This window comes from Macaca thibetana, chromosome 7, assembly GCF_024542745.1.
Source record: "Macaca thibetana thibetana isolate TM-01 chromosome 7, ASM2454274v1, whole genome shotgun sequence".
Taxonomy (NCBI): Eukaryota; Metazoa; Chordata; class Mammalia; order Primates; family Cercopithecidae; genus Macaca; species Macaca thibetana.
Genome location: NC_065584.1, coordinates 97,502,151 through 97,508,583, shown reverse-complemented (window position 1 = coordinate 97,508,583; position 6,433 = coordinate 97,502,151).

Below are 6,433 nucleotides of genomic sequence, written 5' to 3'. Positions count from 1 at the left end.
GAAGGTTTGGGTGGCAGCCAAATCTGGCCCACCATCTGTTTTTGTGAATAAAGCTTTATTGGAACACAGCCATGCTCATTTGTTTACATATTGGTTGAGGCTGCTTTCGTGTTGCAACGGCAGAGTTGAGAAATTGCAACTGAGACCGTATGGCCCGCAAAACCTAAATATTTACTATTTGGCCCTTTATGGAAAAAGTTTGCCAATCCTGTTCTAGAGGACTGAGTTTTCAACCTGTGGCGGTGGAGGTGGTGGAACAGGTGGAATTAGCTAGAAGTCCCTAGAGCATGGGCTTCTCTAGCCCCTATTATCCATACAAGCTAGAGCGGCTAGGGGGCCTGTTGGGAGGCAATAGGAAATGGCTCCAGATTATTTAAGCAAAGGGATATTTATAGGAGGGATAGAGGGGTGTTTACAGAATCAATGGTTGGCTGAATTAATGCATTAAGTAGTGTGTGGAGTGCACAAAGGGGAACACATTGCTCTCTTTTGTGTTCAGCTTCCTAGCTCAGTTGGTATCTAGAGGAGAAAACCATCAGGATGGAAGATATTTGAGTGTTACAAGAGTTGTAGGCTGGCAAAAGGTAGGGTCCAGGTTAGTTTTTATTTTATCTAGACAGGTTCATTTCATTCCTAATATTCTTCTGAATTTCAGTTACTTTCTGTTTTTCATTTTTAAAAAGATACTACATTTTGGGGGGAAAGTGTTTGGTGGAAGCAATTGAAAGGAAGGCAGTTTGATGGAAACCCAAGTGGTTTTTGATGAGTAATAATAATTATTATTATAGGTTTCCTACCTAAGCCGTCTCAGTGGGTAGTGTTTGCAAATTAAACACACTATAAAATATTCAGCCGTTTGCCACAATCTCAACTGATTTGCATAATCCCCTTGCACGTGCTCTGGGGTGAGCAATTCCCTAATTAATTATTAAATTCCCATCTGTACTCCGTGAACGGGATAATGAAATTCCAGCAAGCCTTGAGAAAAGCCGAGCAATGCCTTCTGGAGAAGGCTCCTGGCTTTCCTAGGCTTGGGTCCTTCTTCCAGCCAGGGGTCCCTTCCTAAATATCTCCCCGAAGGACTAATTGTAGATTTGGCTGGTGACTGAAACAGCTCCGACCTTCCCGTAACCCAGGATTCCACGGTTCTGGTCTCAGCCCCATACCACACACAGCCAGGCCACCAAGGAATCACCAGTGGCATGTCCAATATGGCTTTATAAGGACATTTCCAAACTGATCCTAGGTTTGGTTTAAGGACAGCCTCTGAGGTTCGTTGCTATTCCCCTATTACCTCATTTTTGGGTGCATTTTTTTTTTTCCATATGGCCAAAGACCAGTTTTATTCTCTAGTCATTTGAAAGGAATTTGAAAGCCACTTTTCTTTCTTTTTTCCAATTTTTTTGATAAACCCATGACACCCTCCCTGCAGCTCTGGGAACAACAGGCCCAGAACAGTTGTAGACAGCGTGGGTGGGTGCAGTGGGTGAAGAGGCAGGGTTGCTGTGGTGATATTGGTGATACTGGTGGCTGGGTAAGGGGATAGCTGAGGATTCAGGTGCAACACAGGGCCCTGAAAAGCTGGCTTATTCACCCGAGAAATGACCTTTCTGAGACAGTTCACCGTGGGCCACTCAGGTGGCTCTTGTCTGGGGGGCATTGTCTCTAGGTAGAGTCTTTGTATTTAAAAAATAGCTTTTGGCTGGTGTGGTGGCTCATCCCTATAATCCCAATACTTTGGGAGGTCAAGGTGGGAGGATTGCTTGAGGCCAGGAATTCAAGACTATCCTGGCCAACACAGCGAGATCCTCGTCTCTGTTTTTTTATTTTAAAAACAAAACAGCTTTTACTAGTCCATGCTGTCTTTAGATACACCACGGAGAAATGTTTGTAAAATTGCTGCTATTTGAGATTTCTTGGGGTCACGTGCTCCTCCAACTTTCCTGTGCAAACAAATCACCTAGCAATGCTGTTAACATTGCAGGTTCTGATTCTGTGGGTCTGGAGTGGGGCCTGAGATTCTGCATTTCTGAGAGACTCTCAGATGTTGCTGTTGCTGCAGACCACACTGAGTATCAAGAAGCTGGGCTACAAGGGCATACTTGTAAGGAGGGAATAAATCAGATTTACGTGCAAATGCGAAGATTCAATCTGATAAGTTCATGTGTACTTTTTAAGCTTTTTAGTGAAAGCCATGATTAGCTGGGATTAGAGCAAAGCCAGCATTAAACTTATGTTCTTATTAGGATCATTTTTCGTTTTCTTTTTTTTTGAGACAAGGTCTTGCTCTGTTGTCCAGGCTGGAGTGCAGTGGTATGATCATGACTCACTGCAGCCTCGAACTCCTGGGCTCAAGTGATCCTCCAGTCTCAGCAGCCTGAGTAGCTGGGATGACAAGTGTGGGCCACTATGCCCAGCTAATTTATTTTTTTGTAGAAATGAGGGCTTGCTATGTTGCCCAGGCTGGTCTTGAACTCCTAGCCTCAAGTGATCCTCCTGCCTTGGCCTCCCAAATGCTGGGATTGCAGGCATGAGCCACCGCCTAGCTGGATCTTTTTTTTTTTTTTTTTTTTTTTTTTTTTTCATTTCAACTAGGCCTATGTTAAAATTTAGAAGTGATCTAGAATTGCCCCTTGGGTCTGAGCTTATTGTTGACCTGATGTCATTGTGAGGTTTTTTTTTTTTTTCTTTCACCAGCTGGATGTGACTTATAGGAAGTTTTCTCATCTCTTTGAAATTCTTCATCCATCTGTAAAATGAAGATCATAACAGCTGGTATCACTGGGTATGAACTCTGGAATTACACTGACTTGGGTTCAAATCCCAGCTTTGCTACTCGAGTTTTTTTTCCTTTTCTGAGCTTCAGTCTCATCTGTTAGTACAGAACCAAGCTAGGACCTATCCTAGAGGATTGTTTCAAGGATCTGATGAGGAGCAGTGCCTGGCACATGGCAGATACTCAGTCATGCCAGGAGCAGCAGAGCTCTAGCAGTCTGTGGAAAGCCTGCCTGTCAGTGGGTTTAAGACGGACACGCCTGAAGAGGGACAGGAGGAGGGAATGGGCTGAAGGTTTGGGCGGCAATCTGTTCTTCCATTTCCCACGGGTGAAGTGTTCATTCTTGGGCAATTACTGTGTGAGTTCAGGGGATACCTAAAGAAGAATCTCAAAGGCATCCTGTAAGAAAGTAGTCGAAAGTCTGGTAGGAGCAAAGTAAATGCCAAATCAGACACAAACTAAAAAATCGTCTTCCCCGCCTGGAGGCTGACTGATGAGAATGGCCCCCTGGGTGACGAAAATCATGCAGTGGAATCACTGCCGGTTGTGAGGATAAAAGTGCAGAAGAGCAAGATGCTACATTGGAGCGGGCAGCCTCGCTGCTGAGGGCTGCCCTTTCTGTCTGAATCCTCTGAAGCCCCAGGCCTCCCAGAGAGGCAGCAGCCGGGAAGCTGAGCCAGGTTAATGTGCACTGGTTGATCTGATGTCCGAGGATGTTGCAAACTGGTGGCCTGTATGTGCTCAGCTTGCAGATGCGTTTTATTCACCACCCCCCAGATTGTTTCTTTAAACATATGGATTACCTGCCATCATTAAAAATATTGACAATTTCATATCAGAGCCCAGATTCTAACTACATACATAAAATGAGCAATTATGGACCCGTGTTGCTGGTGGCAACAATCTGTTGGTTCTGAATAAAGGCTGGGCCTGGAGCTGGGCATACCTTCTCAGAGGGCTCATCCTCCCCACCTGGCCTGTTTCAGGCATCACAGTTCCTGCCTGGCCTCTGTAGGCATTTTAGTTTGTGACTGTTTTATTTCTTGTGCCTTCGGCCACGATTTATCATTCAATTCTTCTGTTTGGGGGTAGAGGAGCTGCATTTATCAAAATATTATTGCTTCCCCCCATCTTTACTTCCTTAAAGCCTCATTACCAGTAGCCACTGAACAATGAAAAGTGTATCAGACTCAAAATCAGAAGATCTGGGTGTTGTCTAGGTGCTGATACTTACCAACTTTGGAACCTTGGGCAAACAATCTTTCCGAGTCATAGCTTCTTTGTCAAATGGTGGCTCATAATCATAATGGCTGGGCAGTAAGGGAAAGGTGTCTGTGGACTCCCTAGGGTGTAGAGACAGAGGGAGCTACAGGAGGGGAGGGTGGGGATGTGATGCCTCTAGACTAGCAAGGAAGATGGAATTGAAGTAGGCAATTAAGGCTGGGCGCAGTGGCTCATGCCTGTAATCCCAGCACTTTGGGAGGCCGAGGTGGGCAGATCACGAGGTCAGGAGATGGAGACCATCCTGGCTAGCATGGTGAAACCCTGTCTCTACTAAAAAAAAAAAAAAAAAAAAAAAAAAAAAAAAATTAGCCGGGCGTGGTGGCAGGCACCTGTAGTCCCAGCTACTCGGGAGGCTGAGGCAGGTGAATGGCATGAACCAGGGAGGCGGAGCTTGCAGTGAGCCGAGGTTGTGCCAATGCACTCCAGCCTGGGCGACAGAGCGAGACTCCATCTCAAAAAAAGAAAAAAAAAAAAAAGAAGTAGGCAATTATACAGTCATAAGTGCTATCATGCAGAGATGCTGGGGTGGGGGTAGGGGCTTGGTTCAGCCTCAAGGTGGGAGGTGGCTGGACAGGACTTTGTGGAGGAGTCAATGAGGTGAGTCTTGAAGGAAAACTTGGCTTTGTCAAGAGGACATGATAATAATGTAAGACTTCTAGTCATTAAAATGCACAGGCTTCTAAGAGAGTCTGTTAGGAAGTCATTCATAGAGAGTTCCCCTGGCTGTAGGGGAGAGAGGGCTCTTGGCAGCCTTCTAGAGACCCCTCCAGTGCCCTGGCGGAAGCTGAGCAGCTGAAGCTGGCTCGGGAAGTTCACAGTGCCAGACTGATGTTTCCCCACCAAGCCCGACCTGTGGGTGGGGAGAAAGGAATATGAACATTTGGGTCCCCGCTGAGGAACATCCGGTGGTCGGTTAGTGTGACCGTCAAGACAGAGTTAAAAATAGGGTTTTGGCCCCTTCCATCTGGAACCATCACTGTGCATTGAAGACTGGAGAAAATAATGTAATCTGATTGTTCCATTGGGTCATTTCTGGGAATATAAAGACATTTTTCCAAAACTGGAAGTCTGTGTGTGTTGAGAGAGTATTTCAGGGCTCTGTTCTGTATCCTCCCTTGGCCTCCCCGTGGTCTTCCCCTTCCCGGCCTCCTGCTCCACAGCGGATGCCTGTTCCCCTTGAAACTCGACTTCATTAGAGGTGACCCAGTTTTTTCCGCACTGAACTCTGCTAGAGTTGAAGATGCTTTTGGCTGCTTGAGAAAACCCCAGCCTGCTGCCCCTCACTGCACTGCATTTGGCAAATGTCTTCTGCAGAAAGAATGCTGAGAATTTCCCTTTCCATCATGTCAGATCATCTGGCTTGGTCCTGGCCCTTCCCCACAAGCCCAGTGGACACAGCTGGAGCAGGGCGGGGCCCAGGCACATTGCTGAGCTGGGAGCTGAAGCCTTCCCTTCTGCTTGAAGGCCACAGCGGAGCAGGGCTGACCCAGGCCAGCATTTCCCAGGTGGCATGGGGGAAGGCTCTGAGCCTGATGCACAAGTGGAAAGAGAGAGCAAAGGCCTGCTCCTCTCATGTAAGCTTTAATCCTGGAATTAAACCCATGAACTTCCCCAAAGCACCTCACTATTTGATGATGAGATCTTCAAGAAAAAGTCACTTCTGCAGGGGTGGACCCAGGTTTTGGGTGACCTGAAGTTCCTAGGATTTTTTTGAATCCTCCTTGAGAAGATAAAATTAAGTACAGCATTTTAGAAGGGGCCTTTGGAAAGGAGGTCCCCTGAGGCCCAAGCTAAGTTAGTGTCATGGTGAATCTGCCATTCCCATCTCCAATGTAACAGGCAGAATATCAGACATAAGAGCTGGGAAGACATTTTGGAATGGGCTTTGGTGGTTCATTTAGGAACCTGCTTTTGTCGGGCCATCTGATGGCCAGGGCATCACTGGGGAGTGGGGCAGTGGGCCTGGGGCCTGCGGGGCCTGGTGTGTGTAGGGGCACACATGGGAGCTAGAACTACTGGGGGAAGCCCATGGGGCCAGTTTAAAGTCAGCAGGCAAGATCAGGTCAGCTAAAATGACAAGTGGAGGATAGCAGGATGCCAGTCAGGGAGGCCACTGAGATCCAAGAGACAGATAGGATCTGATGTAGGAGGAAACAGGTCAGAAATGAGCTGGGAGGTGGCCAATGGTATGTGGTAGCCTCGGGTAACATTTATGAGCGAGCAGCTCAATGTATGGCTCTCTCAGGTTGGCTTCCAGGTAGAATGGGTAGATTTTTATTTGCTAGATTTTGCACGATAGTTTGGGAGTTGAGCATTTTCTCACAGCCTCATAGATCTGAGTTTCAACACAGGCCCAATTGCCTCTGTTTGCTG